The sequence below is a fragment of the Anolis carolinensis genome, chromosome 2, assembly GCF_035594765.1.
Source record: "Anolis carolinensis isolate JA03-04 chromosome 2, rAnoCar3.1.pri, whole genome shotgun sequence".
Lineage (NCBI taxonomy): Eukaryota > Metazoa > Chordata > Lepidosauria > Squamata > Dactyloidae > Anolis > Anolis carolinensis.
The window spans coordinates 223,404,826-223,432,244 of record NC_085842.1 but is presented as its reverse complement, the minus strand read 5'-3'; the positions used below and the strand labels follow the sequence as shown (position 1 = coordinate 223,432,244).

At 38.8% G+C, this 27,419-nt stretch overlaps 1 protein-coding gene across 3 annotated transcripts in view; it reads left to right on the top strand.

The window, feature by feature from the left end:
* Positions 1-27,419, top strand: part of lingo2 (leucine rich repeat and Ig domain containing 2) — an 867,433-nt gene that overhangs the window by 813,905 nt on the left and 26,109 nt on the right. The window contains exon 6 of one of the 3 annotated variants that reach the window (XR_010003916.1): positions 19,025-27,399. The exons of the other annotated variants lie outside the window; for them this stretch is intronic. The gene's annotated coding sequence lies outside the window, so the exon portion shown is untranslated. Of the gene's footprint in view, positions 1-19,024; positions 27,400-27,419 lie in introns of those variants that run through there. 3 annotated transcript variants of the gene reach the window in all.

Below are 27,419 nucleotides of genomic sequence, written 5' to 3'. Positions count from 1 at the left end.
CTGACACTTCAGCCAACTGAACAAATTATTTCTGAGCCCAATTCAAGGTGCCCAGTTTTCCCTTAAAGAATTTGACATCAGAATATATGAAAGAACTCTATATTTATGCACCTGCCTTTAAACTGAAATCTTCAGAAGGTGTCTTTTTGCATGTCCCATGACCAAGCCAGGCTACATTGATGGGTACACAAAACAAGACCATTTCTGTGGCAGCAGGGCTACAATAAAACTCATACCCTACAGAAATCAGGTCTGTTGTATACTTGTTTGTAATAGGCAATAACAACAGGAATGTTTTGTTAGACACGGCCTCTAAAATGGCTTTCAATCTATTTTTTCAAGAGCACTTTGAGCCTGTATTTTGTTTATAATGTTTTGAATGTTCTAGGCTTCCATTTATAGTAGGACCTGGTGTCCATTTCAGTTTGGTTTGGTTCCAGTACCCACCATGGATAACCAAATCTGTGAATAATGAAGTCCCATTATATATAATAGCATAGCATCCCTTAAATAAAACGGCAAAATTGAGATTTGCTTTTTGGAGTTTTTAAAAAATATTTTCAAGCTGTGGATAGTGGAATTCATGGGTATGGAGGGCCAACTGTACATCATTGTAAGGGTCCTGGTTGCTAGAAGAAAACTATATAAAAGCACAATAACATTGTCATCTCTGGTTCAGAACTCACTCCATCTGCACATGTAAGAGATACAAGTAGTGCTCTAGAAAAACACCATTAAAATAGGTAGTCATTCCACAAAGGCAAACAATTATGAAACGTGCACAAGTGTTCTTGAAAACTAGGCTAGGCACTTCATTGCATACCATGTTTCCTATACTACTGGGTCTTCCTCTTTGCTTGGCAATAGCAAGGAAAATCATAATAATTAGGGCTAAGTAGGGACATGGCCCCAAGGGAAATTGTCAATTACCAGGTAATTACAATCATCCACACTCAATATGCTGAAATAAGTAGTCATTGATTCCTGTGCTTACTCACCATGTTTGTCGCTGGTAGCAGATAAACATTCCCAGTTTGTGAAATTTCTGATGAATTAGTTTGTGTTTTATCTGTGGGCTTTGGAGAGAAACAGCAGGTAACCCATTTTGAAACTTGATCACCAGGAATCCAGGTAATGGAGTTCATGTTATGAGATTTTCTTTTCAAGAAACTAGGTCATAAAATTTGCTCTCAAGAAGATAGCTAAACCTACCAATGCGGCACTGACAATGTAAACCCAGCAGTTGATCCTGCCAAGTAAATGGGCTTTCAAGATATTTAGCAGCAGGGCAGGGGAAATATTTTTTGGTCTAAAACTCCCAGAATCCTCCAGCCAGCATGGCCATTGTATTTTTCTGCATACCTTGTCTCATGAACTGTGGTCTGGGCCATCTTCACTTTGTACATTCAGAATCAACTAAAGGACTTGACACATGATCTCTAGAGACACTGAGGCCCATTGATATATGTCATGATCATAGCGTATTTTTTCCCAAGCCACTCCACTCATTGGATATTGGGTGGCTACCTACAAAATTGCATGTAGTTACAAGCATTAAATAAACTACTATTATAAGCTGTAGCCACCAAGTGTCAATATCAGGGTTCCCAAAACTAAGGCCCGCAGACCAGATGAAGCCCCCCAAGGTCATTTATTTGGCCTCCGCCCTAAACTTTAGACCAGTGGTTCTCAACCTGGGGTCCCCAGGTGTTTTTGGCCTTCGACACCCAGAAATTCTAACAGCTGGTAAACTGGCTGGGATTTCTGGGAGTTGTAGGCCAAAAACACCTGGGGACCCCAGGTTGAGAACCACTGCTTTGGACTTAGGCCACCCTAAATCTAAAACTACTAGAAGGCACACAACAATAACAATCCTAATTAATTCCACTATCTTATCAGCCAAAAGTAGGCCCAGACTTCTCATTGCAATATTGGTAAGTTTATGTTAGTTAAAATTGTTCTTCATTTTATTGTTCTTTCATTATTATTTTTTGCACTATAAATAAGGTATGTGCAGTATGCACATGAATTCGTTCATTTTTTTCAAACTATATTCTGTACTCCCAACAGTCTGGGGGACCATGAACTGGCCCTATGCTTAAACAGTTTGAGGACCCCAGATCTCCATGATAACATGATCTTCACAAAACAAGAGGTGTTTGGGAGTCCCAACCAGCTCAGAGCATTTTGCTGAACATTGAGTAATCCCTTCAGTTAAATGTGGTATCTATTTAAGTCAGAAGTTTTCTCACCATAAAAAAGAGTTTTCACATGGGGAATATGTGGTTCTCCAGATGTTGGATGGCAGTTCCCATCATCCTTCACCATTGGCAATACTGGCTTGGGTTGAAGATTTAGCAAACTCCCATAAAGGCCACATATTCTTCATCTCTGAATTATTTTATGTATATATGTGTATAATTTAAATTATGTATAATTTAATATGCCGCCTTTCTTCTGGAGTGGGATAGAAGGCAGCTCATAGATAATATTAGTTAAAATTTTACAATGCAGTTTTGGTGTATGGCAATATAGGTTAAGCATCCCTTATCTGAAATGCTTATCCAAGGCCAGGGCAGTAGTAGTTGAGATGGAGGAATGGAGGGTATGTAGTGGATACTAGTAGTTAAAGTCTCAGACAGTTGCTAACAAGGATCTCCTGGGACATAATCATATTTTCCTATCATAACTATTAAAATAAAGAAGAAACGAGTTTCGCTCAGGTCAAAATATGTGTTAGGAAAGCTTCCATCATGTTTGGGGGACACAAATAGGTCCTGTGAATTTTAGAGATATGTTGAAGGGAACTAAATGGGTTTTCTTCTTCAGCTTCCATCCATCAACAATGAGTTTCAGAAATCCTTTGTGACTATGTAAATATTTATGTGCCCTGTTAAGAATTTAACAATTGCACAAGGCTGTTTAAGTTCTTAATGCATGAACAAAAGGACAAATCTGATGATGACAATTTTTGTACATTTCCTCCTCTTTTCCACATGCAATGTGGACAGCAGCGCACAATGGGAGGTCAACAGGTTTCTTCTGTGACATACACAGGAGACTCCACTTTGACAGTTCAAAGGAAGAGTATCCCTTGTGAGTTTATAGTTTGCTTTGACTGACAGAATTGCAACACAAACATATTAATAGAACAGCTGCTAACACAATTGTCCAGGTGGAAAAGGCAGGGGGGAAAACTTTACACCACTGGTAGGATTTATTTATTAAATATTTTTAAAATTTGTTTCATTGGTATGCTACCTCTCTTCCAGACTGGGAGCCAAGGCAGTTCTCAGCGAGACTCAATGAACTAACCTTCACAAGGGTGTCCTAGAACAGTGTGGTCTAACCCATGGCCCACAGGCCGCTTGCGACCCACCAATTCATTTTTGTTGGCCTATGCCCTTCTTACCGGAAAAATATTTTAATTATGTAATTAAATATTAATATTTTAATTATTCAATTCAATATTAATTATTTAATTCACTTTCTTTCTGGAATGTCTCTGGCCCTCACATTCCTATACTAAAGTTTGATTGGCCCTCGGGTAACTAAAGGTGGGGCCACACTGTTCTAGAAGATCAATAACTGGAATCTAGGCAACATCTACTAGAACAAAGAGAGGGGCAGTGGGGCGAATCTGTTGCCCCATTCAGCTCTCCCTCAGCAATGCTTTCCCTATCACATGGGGAAAGCATCGCCTTCCCAACAAAGTGCTGTGCACAACACGGCATGCTCACGTGTTGGGGAGAAAATGTCCGGTGGTGCTTTCCCCCCAGTTGGGGTGGGCCCTCTACTGGAAGCCACTGGAAGACATTATTTGATGTCCAGCATGGGGCTCTGTCCATTAGATGGGGTGAAAGCATCCTAGGATCTGATGAGGTCATTTGTGTTAAGGGTGCCTAAATCAACTGCATAGTGGCCAAACTACACTTAATGAGGCCTTAACCCATTAACCTAACCTGCATTAGTCAAAGCATACATCTTTAAGACCATGTAAACAGTTGAGCCTGTTCCAAGATGCAATTCTTTACACAGTCATCCAGTGTTCACTGGACTTGAGCAACCTGAGGACTGGGATGGCTCTCACAATCCCCTCCAATTTTCCTTTTCATGGTGGGCTTAGAGCAAATCATTGCTTGGAGTGATATTGGCCAGATTGAGGAGACTATTAGAGACTACAGTAGAGTCTCATTTATCCAACACTCACTTATCCAACGTTGTGGATTATCCAACGCATTTTTGTAGTCAATGTTTTCAATACATGGTGATATTGTGGTGCTAAATTTGTAAATACAATAATTACTACATAGCATTACTGCGTATTGAACTACTTTTTCTGTCAAATTTGTTTTATAATATGATGTTTTTGTGCTTAATTTGTAAAATCATAACCTAATTTGATGTTTAATAGGCTTTTCCTTAATCCCTCCTCATTATCCAACATATTTGATTATCCAACATTCTGCCGGCCCGTTTATGTTGGATAAGTGAGACTCTACTGTATTTCTTCCCCTTCCCCCTCTCTCATTGCTCTAAAGCTTCAGCCAACAGGCAGCAACTGGCCTACAAGAGCCACATTATACCTGGAGATTTCTATGACAAAGAGAATGGGAAGGAACAATATGGCTAGTCAGCTGGGAGGAGCCATACCAGAACAGATCTTGCATATCCCACACTGGATCGGCTCTAGAATAAGTGGTCACTGTAGATCCCCCCGCACCCAGTCAATAAGTTCTTTGGATCCTATATGTTATTGTGAAGAAGTGTATAATTATATTTTGTTTATAGATGATATGTGTATTTGATTTTGTTTAAACAGTCAGGTTTGGCTAAGTTTAAAATGGTGAGTATTTGAGTTAACAATATGTATGGGGGAAGGTAGCCATCTTAAGGCAGGTTACCATAGCAACAGGGGCGGAGCCAACCGCCGTTTGGAAAGAAAAAGGGGGAATGTTTTAAAACCCAGGCAGTCTGTGATTTCCATTCACAGTGGAGGAACTGATTCTTCTGAGGAGAATCAGGCTGGCTTAAATAGAAGGATTTGAGTCAGATTTAGGTTAGACCAGACTAGGCAAGTTAGGTGACTTGTCTAGGGTCATTTATAGAGCCTGTGGATTAGGGAAAATTAATCCCAGGGGATCCAGGAGGATCAAGGTTTAGTGTAATCTAGAGAAAGAAATATTTTGAAAGTTTGACCACCTCATATCCGTTTGTAACCATTAAGCGAAGTGCCTTTAACAAGTTATATGAAACCATCAAGCTCTGTACCTGCAATAAACTTGTTTTGATTTTATTCTAACTAAGCCTCTGTCATACTCTTATATTAAGTTAAGTAACATCAACATCTGAAGTAAAACAAATAGAGAAAGCTTGAAAGAACCAGTGCCATCTGCCTGACCATCTCCTCCATTGGTGGCAGCGAAGAAGAAGATAGTCAAATAAATAATTAATTAACATCATCTCTCATAAGACATCTTTATTAATTGGTGGTATCTGTGTGTGAGTGTAGGATCAGAGGGATTCCATCTCTGTCACACATTCCTGTCAGACACCTCAGCATCTGTACAATTTGGTGGCAGCGGTGGGATTCAAAAGGGATTCCATTCCCTGTCACCCTCAGTTCTGTACAGTTATTATAAAACTAGTCACCCATGCTGCATAGCAAGCTGTTGTTTGACCATAGGCAATATAGCAGCAAGGCTAAATACTTTTTAAGCAAAATGAGGGAAAAGGTGCAGGCAATCCCATTAATGTTAAGCAGAATGGCGGCTCAGTGGAACAGAATGCGTATTTTCCTAAATTCCCTAAGTTGGTTTACCTCCCTCCGATGCATAACAGTAACTGCAGTAAGAGTCAACATCTATTCCCCAATCATCTGAAATAAACGGAAGAAGAAGGGGATTAATAATAATAATAATAATAATAATAATAATAATAATAATAATAAAACCTTTATTTATACTCCGCCACCATCTCCCCGTGGGGACTCGGGGCGGCTCACAACGTTACAAAAGTAACAGCACAAATACATTAAACAATATACACAGTTTAAAACACAAGAAGATGATAAATCAGAAGTTAAAACAAAGGTTTATATAACAGTAATAATATCAAACAACCACCAATGCAAATCCGTCAACTTCAAAGTTGGGGGGGGGGGGGGACTATAGCAGCAATATAAGGTAAAATCATTAGATTAAAATACCCCGATGAAAGGAGCCTAATAACATTTATCATAACTTCTGCTTCGGGAATCAAAACCCCTTAGACCGACACACTGTGAAACTTCTGCTTCTTGAACTGTGTTCATAAGGAATGCTGATTTGCTCAAGAAATAAAATAAATGAAGCTATCTGTGACCATTTCTCAAAGACCAAATTCTACATGGGTGCATTTAAAACAAATTTAAAATTGAATTAATGTAATTAAATATGTTCAGACTGTAAAAAAAAAATATCACCAAGAAAAGAAAAAAAGAAAATGTAATTAATACTATCAGTTAATGTGGAAGAGAGAGTAATCATATTGCCTGATCCCCAAAGTCTTATGTTGTAGAAATAATGCAGCTTGACACCACTTCAACTTCCATAGCTCAATGAGTGGAATCCTAGGAGTTATAGTTTGGTGAGACACCAGCACACTCTGTCAAAGATCTTGTAAAGCTACAATTCCCATAATCCCCATAGCACTGAGACATGATCATTAAAGTGGTCTTAAGCTGCATTAATTTTGCAGTTTGACTCCCCAAGATAGAAGAAGAAAAGGGGGGAATGTAGTCTTGTGGCAACTTCAAGACCTGTTTCAGTATAAGCTAAGCAAAATTTTCCCTTTGTTTCATTAAAAATGAGTTGTCATTTTCTGTTTGTCTTTCGTATGGTAAAAGAAGAGTATAACAGAGTTGCATTTAATAAGTAATGTAATGAGGAGAGCAACATGACAATTTTTGTGTAATGAGGGGAAGGGCTCACCATAGAGAAATGTAGAGCTGCTTCAGTTAGTCACTGTTTCAAGAATTGCTGAATACGATGCCAGAACAATGATGTGCTTTGCAGCTTTTCCTGTCTTACTATTTCTTTTACACACACACACAATCTTCCTTTCCCTGCCCTAAATGGATGAAGCTGCAGTGCAATTTTGGTCTGAGAAGTATGTGGGTTGCAATAATGTTAACTAATTAAAGAAGTAGTACAAATGTCCTTCAGCTCTGCTTAAGCGTTGAAATCCTTTCTCCTTCAATTCCCTCTTCTCTTTATCCTCATGATTATTTTTCTCTTTCTAGTCCACTTTTTCCTCTGCTCATGATGTTGTGTGATTTCAGCACTCTCAGAAGCCCGGAGTGCTAAGCAGTCAGAAGGTCGAAGGTAGTACAAATGGGTTTGAAGGCAAGCAGACGTCTTTGTTCTCAGTGGTCAAAAAAGGATATCAGGAGAGTTAGTGCTCAAAGTACTGACATAAAGCATTGGAAAATACAGAACATTTTTATTTACTTTGACAACTATTCAAAATACCCGTGCCAGCCTCTGATTGGCTAAAAATCGGCCCAGCTAGGACCCAAATTCCCTTTGGCTGGGGATTACCTCTGATGGCATCACTGGTCAGTGTTCTCCAGTGGCAGGAAAAATAAACAGCTGTCATTGGTTGGTTCAAAGTTTCAGTCCACTCACTGTTCCATCCGCAAGAATAGTGTGAACCCCAGGAATGTGGTGTAGCAACCTGTAAAGCAGTGGTTCTCAACCTGTGGGTCCCCAGGTGTTTTGGCCTACAACTCCAAGAAGTCCCAGCCAGTTTACCAGCTGTTGGGATTTCTGGAAGTTGAAGGCCAAAACATTTGGAGATCCACAGGTTGAGAACCACTGATGTAAAGGAATCCTTGATTGACTTAAATCTAGTCTGGATAAACACCATGGGAAGTATCTTGAGTATACAGTGGGTATCTACAAATGTTTAAACAGCTGAATGGATGACATGCCGGAGCCCCCGGTGGCACAGTGAGTTAAACCCTTGTGCCGACAGGACTGCTGACTTATTTATTTATTTCCAATATTTATATCCTTCCCTTCTCACCCGAAGGGACTCAGGGCGGCTTACAACATTGGCACAATTAGATGCCTATACAAAATCAATCAACAATACATAAAATCAGTTAAAAACTATTAAATACAGTACAAAATTACAGTATATAAATTTAAAACTTGAAGGTTAGGTTGCTGACCTGAAGGTTGCCAGTTCGAATCCAACCCGGGGAGAGCATGGATAAGCTCCCTCTATCAGCTCCATGCAGGGACATGAGAGAAGCCTCCCACAAGGACAGTAAAAACAACAAAACATCCAGGTGTCCCCTGGGCAATGTCCTTGCAGACAGCCAATTCTCTCACACCAGAAGCAACTTGCAGTTTCTCAAGTGACTCCTGACACACACAAAAAATGGATGACATTTGCCCAAAACATTTGTGCTGAACCTCATAGATGCATATCTCCAGCTTTATCAATGAAAGCAGGAAATTCAAGAATGAACATATAGAATTTATGAATTAAAACAAGGGATATGAGAAACCTACACAAGAAGTCCATTAATGGGGTGGGAAATCCATGTGTGGCTTACATAGAGATAGAGAAGGTTCATCAATAGAGGGTCAGGGGTTCCTCTCAAGCTCCCATCAGGTGTTCCATGAAATTGTAAAGAGATTGTGTTAATTTGAGTCACTGTTTCTTGGCGTCCAAGGTGTGGTGAAGCAACACTCCAACGAAATTCTTGGAAGGTTACTTTTTAGGACAATTTGAAATGACCATGTGATTGGCTATATTTTCCAATGGAACCACATCTTATAATTCATACATTTTATGTCATGCATATTGTTGTGGGGTTTAATTTCTCAATAACAATGGTTCCCATTTGTCTTCTTTTCCCACTCTCTCTCACCTAAAGGTTTTTTTGGTTGTACTATAGATCCCATGTATAGTGAAGAGAATACACTAAACGCTCCACATTTGCATGTTTCACCTTTGTGGCTTTGATTATCCACAAATTCCATTAGAATGTTTTTCTAGAAACCTTTAGGTCCTCCAGTAAAATTCTCTGGCCAGCCTCCAGTGATAGAAGACCAGTGATAGATAATGCTTAGGGAAGGGGTCTTTCAGATAAAAATATAGGATTTTCCTTCTTTTTTTTCTTTTTTCACAGGAGTCCTGTGACTCTAACCACAATGAATGTGGAGGGCTGAGTGTACTTACAATAGTATTAATTGGCTGCTACAGTTATGACCTTGATGGTAAAGCTTGTTTGCTTCTAACCTTCTGAGATGCCTTGGTGATTGGGAGTAGGCTGTAGAGTTTATTGGAGAAGGGAGTCTCGGGATCACTCTAATGAGACTTTCACCGCCAAAAAAATGAAGTTTGGGTTCTGAGTCATGGGGATTGCACAAAAAATTTCATAATGCCATCAGGACCACTGGTACAAATTTGTACCACAGCTGGTACAAATGATTTTTTTTTTTCTGGCTTTGGGTTGGTCGCCGGTTGAGGATGTCAGGGCAATTTCAATGAGGCTCCCACCTCCCACTAACTTTGGATTCTGGGTCTTCAGGGAATAATCCAAACAGGATTGCTTGTAGGCAGCAAAGCATCTTGTCAAAACGATGTTCATTACCTGTTACAAATATATATGGCAAAAACCCTCTCCCAACTGATCCCATGTGGGGCGTGGAGCACGTGGCTTCCCTCCATGGATTCCAATGGTTCTCCACATCCTCCAAGTAAACAGAGCAACTCCAGCAGCAATGTGACAAGGTTGTAAGACAGTTCAGTGCATTTAATCTGCATTCAGAAACTGCATCATATGGCAGTGTAGATGGGGCTTAAATACTAAGTCTTCTTTAAAGCACTGCTTGAAAGGTGTTAGCATAGAGTTGGGCAGTATTTGCCTTTTTGTTCAAAGAAGAATTTAGAAAATGTATTTTTCAACCAGAGAAACACTTCCTCATTCATTAGATTTTGTGATTTTAATTAGAATGGCTATCTATGATGAATGTGGTTAATACTGAATGTAACCTGGGGTGAATCGCATTTATAAAAACCTATCTCCCATTCCTTATATATCATTTTCCCCATGTTATCTTATAAATACAGCTGTGGATCTGAATGTAGCACTTACTTTTTTCTCGGAATCACTGCTTCCTTACAGCACTCTTGCTGAATGTTTATGAGAAGAACAATTCTCCTAAGTGCTGAAATGCCTGCCTAGCATTAGAAGTAATGTATTGCTTTTAATTTACTTAAATTTCCAAAGCCCTAAACCCAAATTGCCCTCTGTGGTAAGGAAGGGGAAGCCTTTATTTTTAGCAATTTTGCAAATCATAACATCTATAAACCTCCAACTACTCTCTGCTTCCTGGGCTGAAACACAGGTAAACCAACAGTGCATACCTCTTAATGGGCATACATTTCCCTCCAGATCTATTAAAGAGGGGAGGAATAAGCTTCTCTAGAAATAAGTAATTCGGCAATACAAGCATGCACAGAGGTTTATGTACAAAAAATTCATCATCTGGTCCACATTGCAACATAGCAGTGTTTAAAGTGCCACATGGGTCAAGCCCACTGCCCATTTTCTTGATTATCTATTTTTTCCAAGCCCACCCCTTGCCAATTGCAGGGTGGAGGTAAATTTCCATGTCTATTCAATATGTTTATGAATCATTACCCCCCTGCCCTTTTCTCTCTAGTTCTAACTGGGGTTGAGGTGAACTATTAAAGATGCACCTACACTGTAGAATTAATGCAGCTTGAAAGCACTTTAACTGCCCTTGCTCAATGCTATGGAAATATGGGAGTTGTAATTTTCCAAGGCCTTTCACCTTCTCTGCCAAGGAGCACTGGGGCGTCATCAAACTACAGATCCCAGGATTCCATAGCATTGAGCCATGGCAGTTAAAGTGGTGTCAAACTGCATCAATTGTACAGTATACATGCATCCTCAAATGCCAGTTCTTAAAAAGAATGTCTGGAGGATCAGTACTGTGAGGATTTTGAAACAAGCAATGTGACTTCTCTCTCTTCCACTTTTAACGATAGTACTTAATGTATTTTCTCTCTTTTTTGCATGAAATTTTAGTAATCTAAGCATCTTTAATTAAATTAATTACTTTTTAAAATATAACCTTGAGATGGTAACAAGTGGTTCAGGGTTTTTATCCTCTTCTCTGTAAACGCAGATATTAGGATGTATAATTTATTCCCTAGGGAGCTTCATGAGAATGTGGTGTTTGCTCAAAGAAATTTGGCAACCATCTGGATATGAATATTTGAGGTGCTCTAGCCTCAGCTGTGTAATTGTTTCTGAGAGAAGTTGTTCTCTGTTAAGGAAACTACATATGTTCATATAGCTCTGCATCTCCATCTAGTATTTTATTTTATTGTGTAATATGGATTGAGGAATGTGTAGCTCTCCAAGTTTAGTTGGGCTTCAGTTCCCACACAGAGCTTGGAAATGCCACTGTTTGAATTACAACACCCAGAATTCTCCAGTTGGCATGGGCTGAGAGATTCTGGCTGTTGCCATTTAAAAAGTAATATTTTCAAGCTCGCAGCCGGCATCCCTCACCATCAGTTATTCTGGCAAGGGGCAATGGGAGCTGTAAGCCAACAATTTATGGATAGCTACACTTTCTTCAATTATGGAACAGTCGAATGCTGGGTATACCATAACATATTTTTAATAAGTTTTCTGAATTATACCCCTCTTCTTGAGTTTCCAATCTTTGGAGCAAAAGGAAGGAATCTCAAGACAACCTCACTGCCTTGAGTAGTGTTGGTGGATGGGTATTTCCTATCTGGCACATAACATGACATGCTTAATAACAACATAAGTGCTCATTCCCTATGATACTTCTAGCATCTGCCTGCTGTAACAACACTGTAGATTGTCCCTATGGATCTCATCATATGTGCTGCCAGAATAGCCATGGATCATGGAGAATCTGGTGGTGTCTGGCATGCACCAACTTATCCCAGGCGTCCACTGTCCTGCTTTCCCCCATTGATCCCTATGCAACATGGGAAGTATCCCATGTTGCCTCTACCAAGGCGTACACTGGTTCCACTTTAGTTTAGCCAAGGAGGCCCACTGGAAGTAGCTGTACATTGTGGGATGGGAGCTGGCAGGCTCCGTGGCTAAACTAGAGAGCAACTGGCGTATGTTGCCAAAATCAGCCCCGTCTGATGAGGTCGTTGGCTTCACGTTTGGATTCTGAAAGCTTAGAGCATGGGATGGTACTGACCTAACAATTATAGTGTTATTGTGCAAAACAAAAATGGGGGGATAGTCTTTGGAGAACTGCCAAGGGCTGCATCCAAACCATTTGCATAATGTAGTCCAAATGGGGATTCAGAACTGCTCTGTTTTCTTTTTACCAGTTTTGCATTTCAAAGAAAGCAAGAATAGATACCAGAAAAGGTCTGGAGAGCTTCTGGAAAGATCAGTCAAAGCTGTTAAGTAATCATTTAAGAGCAGCTTTGTTCATTGTTCACCAGTGCAATAACCTCCATGTTCAGTTTTGTGTTCAAAGACCATATAAATAGATGGAAATCTGATTTTCTTTTGTATTATTGCATGGGAAATGCATATAAGGTGAGACAATGACAGAGGGAAAAATAGTAAAAGGAGGTCTTTACTCTTACGATATTCTGTCTGTCACAATATCTTTCTCTGTCAAATGAAGACGGGGTTGCGAAATAATCTTTGGCAAATATTCCAGTAGAAATCTAATTGTAGCTGATAGTACTGTCATTGACCAAAGCAGCTATTGAGCTTGCAAATGATAGGTTTAGAGTCATTTTACCAGCAGCCCATAATATAGGTCAAGACCAGAAGTCATGCTGCCCACTTTGCTACCCCATTTTGGAAACAATGTGTTATTAGAAAGAACATTATCTGTAAACTATGGTCAGTGGCGGCTTTTATGTCAGTAGTGATGAGCCCATTAGTCACATTGTTTCTTCATTCACATAAAATGAGGCAAAATCCAGATTATGCTCCTATACGGATCACCCCATGAGTAGAAGCATACTTTCTCTTCAGACAAGTCATTAACATGAGTGCAGTAGAAGCAGACAAAGCCAGGTTATCATCATCTCCTCCTTACATGCTAGAACATACATTTAATAAGGGCCCCAAATAGGGCTCCAGAGGGTAGAAAGGCACTAAATGTCTTTTTGAAGGCATCAATGAGTAATTTTAGTCATTTTATCCCATTGCAAGAAAGTATATGAAAAACGCACTGTTTCACAATTTGGGTATTAGGCTGCACAAAATGTACATGTGGTTCTTTGCACAGGAAACAGCCTTTTCACTGCCTAAAATAATATTTCTACCCAAGAATATACCATGAGATGGGTGAGAGACTTGAGCGAGCAATGGAGACATAGGAGGGCTACTACATGCCTCACTATCTGTAGGGAAATGCAGCAGTACAATGGCTGAACAAAGAGGTCTAGCTTCCCAGCTTCCCATGAACATCCAAAGACCCAAAACATCATCTGAGGGCCTTATCAGATGAACAAAATTGCCCATCAAATGATGCTCCCTCTTCACTTAAGGCACAGAGCCCGCTGGCTCCCATTGCACGATGTAGATCTACTTCCAGCAGGGCCCCATGGTCCAAGTAAAGGGAGAGCATTGTAAGCTGCCACGACAGCAACACAGGAGGTAATAATGGGGGGAAGCAGGGCAGCGGACACTTCTTCCCATGGGATGGGGTGAGAGAAAAGCCAGGTGATGCAGGGTGGCTGGTTCCCCACACCAGGCCCCACTGGATTTGCCATGATGCACAGCGAATCCCAGCATGAATGTGATGAGGTTCTGAGTACTAGTCTCATTAAGGTTGACATTTCCTTTCTCACCTTTACTCAATGAGACTTGGGCTATTTTTCTTCCTCATAAGTAGGTAAAGGTAAAGGTTTCCCCTGACGTTGTCCATTCGTGACCAACTCTGGAGGTTGGTGCTCATCTCCATTTCTAAGCCGAAGAGCCGGCGGTGTCCATAGATACCTCCAAGGTCATGTGGCCAGCATGACTGCATGGAGCGCCGTTGCCTTCCCATCAGAGCGGTACCTATTGATCTACTCACATTTGCATGTTTTCGAACTGCTAGGTTGGCAAGAGCTGGGGCTAACAGTGGGCGCTCATTCTGCTCCCGGGATTTGAACCTGGCACCTTTCAGTCCGCAAGTTCAGCAGCTCTGCGCTTTAACACACTGTGCCACCAGGGGCCTCATAAGTACTCCTAATTAATACCTGAAGAAAGATGCCTTCATTACAAAACAGTTTTTTGCAAATATAATATGGTTTATTAAGAGTAAAAGGTTTCCTGAAAAGACCTCTTCCTATCCACTCTGTCTTCATATGCCATGCTTGGTGTGTGCGTGCATATGTCTGTGTAGGAGTCTCATCTCCCGCAAAAAATGGAGGGAATACTTCAACAACGTCAGACCTTGACTTTTACAGGTTTAACTTTTGCAGATGATGTGAGGGTTGGCCATCAATAACTAAATTGGATTTTTTTAAAATAAGCATTCTACTGTGGCAAATCACAGGTAATGTGCATTGACTAGAAAATGAAAATAAAATTTTAAAAGATAAATCATAAAAGCATAAATTCTTTTGTTAACTATTTTCAACAGTATGACATGTTAAGGTTTAAGGAAGCCTAGATATAGTCAGGGTTCTTCAACTTTTGAAAAGGACCTGGGCCCCTAATCCTTATGAATGTGGAAGGCCAACCATTGCCTTCTAGCCTCCAGAAATGTCTTTTGTGCGAGGTGCAGCTGAATCTGTATGTGGCATCTCATAGCCATATTTGTTTTCTTAGGCATTTTACTAAAACGGTTTGATGACATTTGCTGCTTTTAGCATGTGGAGCTTTTATTATGTGTCCCTGGTTTTTATTGTTTCATATTGCATAAAGCCCTGGGAGGATATCACTTGCCTTTCTTGAGAACACCACAATAAACCAAGAATGAAGTGACCCTCCAGACACTGGTTTGTAATTCCCATCAGCCATATCTAGCATAAACATGGAGAGAGAATGAAAGTTTAAAAAGGTAAAGGTTTCCCCTGACGTTAAGTCCAGTCATGTCTGACTCTGGGGGTTGGTGCTCATCTCCATTTCTAAGCTGAAGAGCCGGCATTGTCCATAGACATCTCCAAGGTCACGTGGCCGGCATGACTGCATGAAGCGCCGTTACCTTCCCGCCGGAGCGGTACCTATTGATCTACTCACATTGGCATGTTTTCGAAAATGCTAGGTTGGCAGAAGCTGGAGCTAACAGCTGGCGCTCACTCGGCTTCCAGGATTTGAACCTGCGATCTTTCAGTCTGCAAGTTCAGCAGCTCAGTGCTTTAACACACTTCGCCACCAGATGATTGTCCATCTTTGTGTGATAGTAAACAACTCATCTGGCACACTTGATTATCAAATATGCAGTACTCAGAATGAGTTTTTAGTGTTATCAAGCAGTATGGATACCTGCAGTTCAGCTTTTCATATTACAGCAACTAAAATGAATGCTGCAGGGGATGGAGGTAAAACAGGGTGCTCACCTTCCCCTGAGTCTGTTTACTTCTAGCTTCACCAATTAGATGGATGAGACAGGAAATGAATTCCCTACACAGCAAAGACACAGCAGTGAAGTTCCCAGGCTTCATTCCAAAAGTAATGATCAGAGTGTCTGAAAGCGTCTTTGATCAGAATTCACAGGAAAACCCAAATCACAGGGCATGATGGGTTTTCAGTTGTAACTTAATTCCTAATGAAGTGAAATTTATCTTGGTGAGTTTGACACAGCTGGACATCCCCAGCAATTCTTTTACTTGCACGGCTTGCACTAAAAGAAAGAGGGAGGCCCTAAATGAATCTCAGCAGCCTATCCATCCCAGACAGTGTTGCAATCTCCTCTTGCAGTCACAGAAAGTTGAGAGGCTTCATTCATGTTCCCAGACTGGAGCAGAATGCCAGCACATAGCCTGCCATAAGCAATCAGACTCTGCTGGAGAGAAGGCCAAGAGCAAAATTGGAAAGCTGTGCAGGTTAAGGTTGACACATGTTATCAAAGTTAGGAAAAGTAGGGGTGTGTGTCTGTGTGTATTTCTACTTTCTTCTGCGTGTAATATTTTACACTGGCAGGGGCTTCCCATTGTTTTCATTTCGCTATATTTTATAGTCTTTATATGTGCATGTCAAGAGAAAGGATAAATAGGAAAGGATCCACTATCTAAATGCAATATCACAGAATGCATTCAGAAATAGCCTTCAGTATGATATACCCAGTAATAATTTCAACCCAAAACTTTGAGACCCTGCCAACTGTTTTCGGGATAATGCTAAATGGCTATCAGGAAAATACTAATAAGGAGAAGCTTTACTATCATTGTGTCTATACCACCTACTTGTTTTTATTGTTACATTACTTCAAGTAGACTCCATTTATATCAATCCTATTTTAGAATATTCTCAACCATCATTTTTTGCTTTCCTCTGAGATCGAGAATGAATGGCTTGCCCAAGGTCACCTAATGGCTTTCCATGGCTGAGTGTAGATTCATATCCTAATCTTAAAAAATCTAAAATCTAACAGCCAAACATCATTAATAATAATAATAATAATAATAATAATAATAATAATAATAACAACAACAACAACAATAATTTTATTTCTTACCCATCTCTCCTCGCAGCTTGAAGCAGGTTACAACATTGCTAAAATACATAATCAAAATACATGATCATTTAAAAAGCACTCCATAGAATACACATATTAAAACGTATTTCCATAAAATGCATACTAAAACACACAAAACTAAAGTTAGACATAGAATGGAAGTTTACAATTCGTCATTAAAACATCTACAGCACATTGACTCTCACTGGTGTTTTATGTCAGTGTAGTGGTGTCTTACACCAGTCTAAGGAATTTTTTGAGGGGTGAATAAGTAGTCCAAGAGATGGCAGATAAAGCCATCTTCATTGTCAGACAGTAGCTCAGGAGGAGTTAGCAAGGATTTTTTTCTCGAGAAAGATGTCCCGTCCCCTCATTCCAGTCAATCAAGCATCTGTGGTTATTTTACCCCTGCTGCCACATGATTACCAATGGCACCACTGGCATTTATGCTACAGTAGAGATATGCCAACCAACAGATTGCTGGTCCATGTATGTGTTGGAGAGATAACAATCCTGTCTTTCTGGATACTGTGCTGTAATAAGTAATGGCTTCAATCTTGTTTTTGTCTTACTCATGCGCAAGCTCTTGGACATTTTACTCAATGTGAAATGTTCAAGGTTAAAGATGTGAAGTTGTGCATGTGATGCAGTAGAAATATGCTTGGGCATGCACATTTGTTTGTGTATTTAGTTGTAGCACTTTTCCCTCAAACACATGGGTAGCATAGCATAATGTGTAACTGCAAAATGCAAATGTCTATGCTATCCAGCCCCGATGTGAGATCCCAGCCATTATGCAATTGCTACCTTGAAAAGAAATACAGGTATAGCAAGATAATTCTTCTCTTTGGTACATATACACGCTAGCTTTCCTCAGTTCAGATTCCACCAGATGTTTTGGCCTACACCTTCCATCATTACTGACTATTAATTATAATGTCTATAATCAAGGATGTTGCATTCCAAAACCTCTTGAAGGATCCTTGATATATATGCTGTGTGGGGAAAAAATCCTCTTTTGTATTTTAAAGTCTTCATGTTCCAAAAGAAGAAGATTCCTGAGTGGAACAAAAACAGTTTAAATAGCAGAACAGCTCAATGTCTCCTAGTCTATCTAATAAAGCGCCTAATGCCTATACCTGTTTTAGTAGTTCTAAAATTGAAAATGATTCAGTTGTCCCATTCATGTATCTATTGAGTTGGAATACACAATCTTAATAAACTAATCAAACTAAACCTAGCTGTCTGCTGAATTAATGGGATCTTGGTAAATTCCACTTTTCAACTGGGGGAAATAGTTTAGTGTAATGTAGCCATTTTCTCCAGAAAATGAATCAGTATATTGGGGAGATTATCATAACTTTGAAATAATTGTTCCCATCTTGTACAGAGGGCAGGTCAAATAAGGAGGAACAATCTTCAATCTCATGAAAAAATTAGGGACTTAGCAAATGAGACTTTTGAGGGGGTTTCCAACTTTTAAAATAAATTTGATATTGTGGCACTACAGAAAACAGGACTTCTTAGAAAGATAGTACATTATACTGAGTAATAATATTGCCTGTATTATCTGATGCAGTTGCTGTAAAACATGGCCAGCTGATGGTTTCAATATCAATGGGACTGTGAATCTGTTTTAGGTTTCAGATCAGGCATGGACAAACATTGTCCCTCCAGTTGTTTTGTACTTCTACTCTGAGAAATCCCACCCAGTTTACCAATTGTTAGGAATTGTGGGTGTTGAAGTCCAAAACGCCTAGAGGACCAACGTTTGCCCATGCCTGATTCAGATTGAACTTTAAATCAACTATCAAAGTACCAAAGCTATTTTGAGTATAAGGTTCAGCACCTTGGATAACTCCTCTGAATCTGCTAAAACTCAGAGCAGGTTAACTGCTAAAGAAGAAAAATCAGAAGATAGATAACCATAAGGTCTAAGTAAAGTAAAGCTATCCCAAATTAAACAGTTTATTTAGACATAGAAAATGTTGTAGCTCTTGATTATTACAAGTTAAGTTAACAATATACAAAACATTTTGAACAATGTTCCAAAACAGTGTTTAGCAGAATACCAGAACAAGATACAAAGAAAGAGCGTGACATTCATAGTTAGGAAATAATAATTTATTCCTGTTGATAAAAGGTTTTGGTTGCTGAGTTGTTGCAACAGCGTCTTTTTCTAGGAATTTTATATAAAGTTGGTTTAATTGCTTGTTTGCTTATTAAAGAAAACTGCAGAGTTCACATAAGTATCAGCTCCATTCATGAGCCTTAAAGCATTAAAAATGTTTCCTATATTTTTTTTTTAGTTGGCAGAAGAATTGGAGCTCCAGCATTGGGATTGGCTCACTTTGAGAAAGGCCACCAAAATGGGAATGAAATCCTAATTTTAAAAAGACAGTGTGTCTACTATCCCCAACTCATTCAATCCTAAGATATGGCAGTAATCTCTTATTTTAAAGGTATAGCAGATTGAAATGAATAGTGTTTGTCTGTCTTGTTTGCCTGCCATCAGGGTCACAATTTCCTACTTTTGTAAAGGGTGGTAAACCACCAGGAGATTTCAATTTTGGGAAAGCCATAACATTAAAAAATATATACTAAGTGTGGTTGCTATGATTTGTAATATTTATCATGAAAGTATGATTGTGGATGGTGGTTAATGTGTATGGCGTATCCTGGAGTACTTCACCATATAGCTCATTAGGCTAGAATCAATTGGAGATTATTTATCAAATAAACAAAATGAGCATTTCAATCCAGTATTATTGGCAGATTTTAAAATCTGTGTTGGGGAAAAATTCATGGGTGAACAACCCCAGTCTATCAAGATATTAGTTGAATGTATCTGGGGCTGGGGGAGCAAAAATAAATCACAAAGTGCTTTTAGTATTGTTGCACCTGATTCAACCCAATCTATCACATTTCTTCCTTGGGAGTCTTTAAAACAAGAAACTAATACAAAGTGATAAATATGTAGTTGGCAGTTTTAAAATCAAAACACTCAAAGGGTTCCATTTCTTTGCTGCATAAAGCTTAATTGGTTTGACTGCTCAGTTAGTATATATATTTACTCAGTATACATATTTATTTATGTTGCAACCTATTACAAACTTTCTTTGCATGTGAACATTTGGCAGACTACTGAGATGTTTTCCCAAACAGTCATAATCTGTGTATTTCTCGTCTCCTTTTTCACAAAATATGCATCCTTGTTTCATATGAAATTTACCTGTAGAACCAACTGAAAACACCTCAAACTGAAATCCATTCTCCTTGGTACTGCACTAGATTTGTGTACAAATACCTTGACTGCTAGCATAGGGCCCTTCCACATGGTCATATAACCCAGAAGATCAAGGCAGAAAATCCTGCAATATCTGCTTTGAACTGGGTTATCTGACTCCACACTGACATATATTCCAGTTCAAAGCAGATAATGTGAGATTTTATTCCTCTGTGTGGAAAGGGCCATAGACCCACTGAGGAAAACAAAAATTGATAGGCTGAAACGCATTGATTCGAGGAGTTTATGGACTAACAGGTGGATTTAGGTCAGGTTTGTGTGCAGACTTCAAAACTCAATGGACCATGTGAATATGGTATGGGCCCTGGCAGGTTGATAAATACAAATGATGGCACATTACTTCCAATCAAATTTCAGGTTATGCTAAAGTGGTATTGGCTGTTTCAGTATGAGGCCTGTTTCTCTAGAGAGAGTTTTATTTTTACACTAAAAACACTGGCCAACACACATTACGATGCCTCAAATGTTAGCCCTGTAGCTGGGTATATGTTACCTGCTGATTCCAGAAATGGTATCAGTTTCTCCCTATCAGACTAGTTTTTGTGATATAAAATATCTGCTATCTATAAGTTGTCATGTGCCCAGCCATAGAAAACCATTATAACCACATCTAACAAACTAGAACTGATGCAGGCTATCCAATACCAAATAACCCCTGGAACAAGCCTTAAAAACTAAGACATCAAGAAATGTTTATATATTTTTTAAAATGTGTGACAATCAACATTTTGGCTTAAAGAAGTAGGGATGCTATGATTTTAGGGAAGTCATATAGCAGTGGTTCTCAACCTGTGGGTCCCCAGGTGTTTTGGCCTACAGCTCCCAGAAATCCCAGCCAGTTTACCAGCTGTTAGGATTTCTAGGAGTTGAAGACCGAAACATCTGGGGACCCACAGGTTGAGAACCACTGTCAAACAGAATTCCCCAAAAGGCCACATATAGCCTATTGGCTGTAGTATTCCTATCCTTGATGTTGACTACCAGATCTCCAGATTTTTCTACACTGCCATATAATCCAGGTTATCAAAGCAGATAATCCACATTATCTGCTTTGAACTGGATTATATGAGTCTACACTGTCATATAATCCAATTCAAAGCAGATAATCTAGATTCTATATGGCAGTGTAGAAAGGGCCTCCAATAACATTACCTCAACTCCCTCCCTCCCCCCAAAAAATGCTGTTAAAACGGTTACTTTAAAGTTTCCTTTCCAGGAATAAATCTCTTAAAATGGATCTTGTGTTGTTCGTACTTTTAATTAATTAATTAATTTCTAACATTTATATCCCACCCTTCTCACCCGAAGGGGTTACTTCAAAAGAGGTGAGGTTATGTTATCATCTAATTTCTGTTTGTATAATACAATTTTGTCTTACATGTTTGTTTAGTTTGGGATCTGGTTGGTTCGTTATGTGTATTTGTATTTATGAATGTACTATGGCATTGAATGTTTGCCGATTTTTTTTGTTGGAATCCGCCCTGAGTCCCCTCGGGGAGATAGGGCAGAAAGAAATAAAGTTTGTTTGTTTATTTATTTATTTATAATGGCATACAGCTGTTCTTCTTCAGGAAATTAAAATATTTCATTACGTCTGCAGATCGTTCACAGTCATAAAAGACATCAGGGTTTTAGTTTTGTTTTTGTTTTGCTGATTTGCTTGGTATATCAGAGGAAGGAACGACAAAAGGCTCTACATAAATTTGTGGGAAGAACTGTAAGTTCCCTATTTGAGGGATGGGCATTTAGGTGGGTTCATTCAAGGCAACTGTGTTAGTAGAGTTCTGGTGCCACTCTAATATTTGCAAGACAAATCCAAGTTAGATGGGCTTCAGTTTGGTTTGAAATAGAAAAATAAGCCTGGTCTGAAAAAGAAAATCTACAGGAAAGTAATAATTACTTCATGACACTGGAAAACTTTAGTAGTCATTTCAATGTTTCCATGGAAAAACTGTTTGATGTGGTTTCTGATTAATGGAGAAAAGGAATAAAGCTGCTGAAACAGCTAAACTTCAGTGTAGCAGAAAGTCTTCTAAAGAAATGGTTTGGTGATATCTTTCAGATATTATTTTTAAAAACAAATCTGTTATCTGTTTTGTCTTGTTTGCTTGCTTGCTTGCTTGCTTGCTTGTCCGAAAGGCCCCCGAGGGATCCGTTTTATCTTCCAAACTGTATTACCAAAACTAAAAAGCTACAGGAACCTAGATATTTGTTGATCATGAAAGAGAGTCTGCTTATCTGAGTCTTTATTTTCCTTTTCTTATTTTCTTCCTTTCTTTTTTTTTTTAACCGAGGCTTTCTAGCCAGCACTTCTAATGGTGAAGAATCATAGATATTGTACTTCAAGGTTAACTAGAAGATCATACGTTGTAAATCCAACTTTCAATGTTTTCATATAAGTTTTCTTTTCTTTTAGTAAAAATATGATAACGTGGAATTTCATGGTATGGAACTTCAAAGGACTACAAGGCTTGCAAATTAGTTAGATTTGTATACTTTAAATGAAAACTATAGGGAAGGTTTGGATGGGCATTTGACATCCTTGTGTCTACAAGGGCAAGCATAATGGAATTTGTGGTCATTGCATTTGCGCCTGTTTTATAAAAAATGGTTTCCGTTTCATATAAAAGAAATATTAAAAAATATGATTTTTGCCTCCTAAAAAAGCCATAAAATTTCAAGGGTCTGGAGAATAAGCCCTACGAGGAATGGCTTAAAGGGCTGGGCATGTTTAGCCTGCAGAAGAGAAGGCTGAAAGGAGACATAATAACCATGTATATGTGAGGGGAAGTCATAGGGAGGAGGGAGCAAGCTTGTTTTCTGCTGCTATGGAGAATAGGGTGTGAAACAATGGCTTCAAACTACAGGAAAGGAGATTCTAGCTGAACATTAGGAAGAACTTCCTCACTGTGAGAGCTGTTCAGCAGTGGAACTCTCTGCCTCAGAGTGTGGTGGAGGCTCCTTCTTTGGAGGCTTTTAAACAGAAGCTGGATGGCCATCTGTCGGGGGTGCTTTGCATGTGATTTTCCTGCTTCATTTCAGAGGGTTGGACTGGATGGTCCATGAGATCTCATCCAACTCTATGATTCTATGAGTCTATGATTCTATGTAATTTAGTTGAGTTAAAATACAAGAGATAAGTAAATTAACTATCCAATTTCATGATAAATTTCCAGTTTTTAAAGGCATGTGGGAAGATGTAATTTTGAGTAGCGGCTCTACAGTTCAGAAGGCTGACAGGATGAAAAAAGAAGCTGAGGTTTTAAGAGTTCAGAAACAGATCTTATTTAAGGAAAACCCCAGTTTTGATTTGTATTATTGTGGGAGAGGCTGGACTGAATGGTCCTCATGATATTTTCCAACTCAATGCTTCTATGATTAAAGAAACATCTTCACAAGTAGTTTGAAGCTGATTCTAACAAAAAAATTCAGCTCCTCTGAAACATTTTGTTAAAATAATCCCAGTATTGTCAAAGGCTTTCATGGCTGGAATCACTGGGTTGCTATGAATTTTCCGGGCTGTATGGCCATGTTCAAGAAGCATTCCTTCCTGATGTTTCACCACATCTATGGCAGGCAATCTCAGAGGTTGTGAGGTCTGTTGGAAACTAGGCAAGTGGGGTTTATATAGCTGTGGAATGTCCAGGGTGGGAGAAAGAACTCTTGTCTGTTTAAGGAAAGTATGAATGTTCTAATTGACAACCTTGATTGGCATTGACTAGCCTTGCAGCGTCAAAGCTTCGCTGCTTCCTGCCAAGCTTTGAAGCTGCCTCTGAGGATGCTTGCCATAGATGTGGGTGAAATATCAGGAGAGAATGCTTCTGGAACATGGTCATACACCCTGGAAAACTCACAGCAACCCAATAATCAAAATGTTTCAGAAGGGCAGGAATTCTTATTTGATTCAGTTCCAGAAGTCGAAAGTGATGCTTGTAGGTGGTTAATGTTTCGCAGGTGTACAATTAAGTTAGAAGGACAATAGCTTTATAAACAAGCATCTTAGTATCCCTACAAATGTGCCAATCCTTGAACACTCTCTACTTCATTCAAAAAAATGCTAAACCCACAGAGCTCAGATGGTACCATCTTCCCTTCCTATTTATGCAGAAAAGAACTTGCTACAGCAGCACAGCAAACAATAATGTATAAAATGATTTTAAAATGTTGATTAAAAGCTACGTTTAATGAGCTTTCATGTTCTTTGAGGAAATTACCAGACATTTCTGGAAGGAGTTTGTTTCATCTTTCATAGTTAAATTAGGCATTCCTGAAGTATACATAAAAATTTTGGAAATTAGAGTGAAAGAGAAAACATGTTGTTTCCTAAAACAGCACCATTATACAAGAATTTCCTTTATACTCCTCCTGCTCTCCCTTGTTTAAATAATTTGCAGAAACTGAAATGGTAGGAAGGCTGAACATTGAATCCTTTCTATTGTGTTAGCAGGAAGATGAAGGCTCTAGGCCAGGCATGGGCAATTTTTTGTGCCTTGGGGACACTAAGCAAGGAAGGTTTATATATATCTGTGGAAAGTCCAGGGTGAGAGAAGAACTCTTTGTCAGTTGGAGGCCAGTGTGAATGTTGCAGTTAATCACCCAAACAGAGGAATTCCAGACAGGGGCAGCTAATGACTCTGAACAAAGGATACCCCCAGGCAGGAAAGGCCAGGATATGAAGCTTTTCAATGCTAATTAGGGTGATTAACTGCAACATTCACACTGGCCTCCAACTGACAAAGAGTTCTTCTCTCACCCTGGACTTTCCACAGATATATATTAAACCTTCCTTGCTTAGTTTCTCCATACCTCACAACCTCTGAGGATGCCTGCCATAGATGTGGGCGAAACGTCAGGAGAGAATGCTTCTAGAACATGGCCATACAGCCAGGAAAACATACAACAACCCAATTTTATTATTTCTGAAGTAATTGATGATAGGAGAAAATCTGTTAAAGTGATGCATTATAAAGTAGATTCAAGGCTAAATCTAGTTGTTGTGTAACTTCATGCCATTTCTTTTTCCCCCCATATAATTTTTATTGCAAATATATGAGGAATGGGGAAGGGTACAAAAATGGATCTAGAACAGGGACAAATTTATCATCTTACATTGTTGTCTTCTTCCATTGTTATCTATTACAAAAAAATTATATGATGTTAAAAAAGAAAAGAGAGAGAAAAGAAATTTCTTTTCTAATTTAAAACAGAAGGACAGAAAAGCGGGTGTACAGTGTTTTGAAACAAAAACTTGAGAAATGGAAAATAACCCTAATTAACATTTCCTACCCTGTCTCTGTTGTCCTTCATAATAAAAAAAATCAATTCTTTTTTTCATAAAACATCTCATCTCTGGTAGATTAACTTTCCAGGATCATAGTGTCTGAGGGCATAACTTGTGGGAGTGTAGACTCCTCCTTTCATCCACAATCTGCTCTTCTGTGGAGTTATTTCCATATCCGCCATGCACACATATACAAATTTCATTATATAGGGGAAAGCCAGTAAGGGGCTGACCAGCATTTGGAGAATTCTGAAAGCAAGTGAGGAAAAGGCAGGATCAGATGAGAGGGGAAATTGCCAGGGAGGACATTAGAAAGAGAACCTTCTGGCCTCCCCTTGGTGGTGGTGTAAACATGTGGGAAGAAACTTAGATTCTACCTTCTTGTTTATTAGACCTTGATCAAAGTCCGCAGGTTTCAGCCACTTACCATGTACAGACCTCCCCTTAAAAACTCATGTTGAAGCAAAGATTTCCCAGATAATTTACACATTTGCCCCTGAGTGACATGTTTGTTCAAGGGCCAATGTAACATATGACAAGCACCATGAGCTATGATTTCAAGAAGGAAATGTGACATGCTCTGATTGTCACAAGATTGACTGTATTTGGGAGTGGAGGAGAGCCTGGGATTCTCAAACAGTTAATGAAATACAAGCACTTGGGATTGAACCCAACTATTGATCTTTAACATTGCTGATCTTCAATATTTTAGAATTGGTGATTAAATCTTGGTGCATCCAAGTTAAATGTGAATTAAATGCTTTCTTATTGATCATATTATTTATTATTTTGAATGCAATCATTTGTACGCCTTTTCAATAAAAAGGCAGGAGAAAGACAATCAATTGTGTACAGTATAGTTATCGCTGGAATAAGCCATGTATCAGGAAGTGTGCAGTTCATGTCACCTCTGATGCCATTTGCCAAGTAATTTAGGCAAGATTTATTCATAGTACAGTAGAGTCTCACTTATCCAACACTCTGGATTATCCAACGCATTTTTGTAGTCAATGTTTTCAATACATCGTGATATTTTGGTGCTAAATTCGTAAATACAGTAATTACTACATAGCATTACTACATATTGAACTACTTTTCTGTCAAATTTGTTGTATAACATGATGTTTTGGTGCTTAATTTGTAAAATAATAACCTAATTTAATGTTTAATAGGCTTTTCCTTAATCTCTCCTTATTATCCAACATATTCACTTATCCAATGTTCTGCCAGCCCGTTTATGTTGGATAAGTGAGACTCTACTGTATCTGCTTTCTGTCTAAAATATGTTGATAATATTAATATGGATTTACCTTACAATGAAAATAAATATAGAAAAAGTTCCTATGAACATTTTTTTAAAACCCATAAAATATAATTTTGCTATTAGCTATGATCTGCAAAAAGTATATGCAGTTACGACCTATAAACTGCCTTTTAAAAACAAATTGCTGTTAAACCACTCAATAACTTATGATTAGGTTTTTTTAAAGTAATGTTGACAGTACCTCTAGCCTATTAAAAGTATGCACGGGTCAAGTCTAGATATCATCTTAATCAGTATGTTGCTCCTGCTAAATGCCTGGCCAAAATAATTTCACATAATCATTTTCACATAATTATTCCTCCATATTTGCTGGAATTAGGGACAGACGACAAAAGACTCACACAAATTTTAAAAATGTAATTTTATGGAATTTTATGTCTGTTGGTATATAAATCTCAATAAATATATTTTTGCAAATTATTTTATTTTTTACCTGACAAAAGATCTCTTGAAGGAATTTCTAGGTCCTCCAGCACAACTCTGTGGCCAACCTCTGCTGGAAGCTGATCATAGAATTGTAGTGGGGGAACTATTTTAATCAAATCAGTGAATAATGTAATTCACAAAATTCAGAACTGTAGAGGGCTGCCTGTATATTGCAGAGCATACAGAACTAATAAGTGTATCATTGAACTTATTGTGTGTGAGAGAGAAAGAGAGAAGGATGGAGTAAAAGTGTGAGGGACAGATTTGCTGCAGTTTTTCTAACTAAAATGAAGGGGTTTTTACCTGTGTGTGAGACTCTTATTAAGCGAAGCTAATTCTCTGCTATTCTTTCTTCTTCTCTCCTCT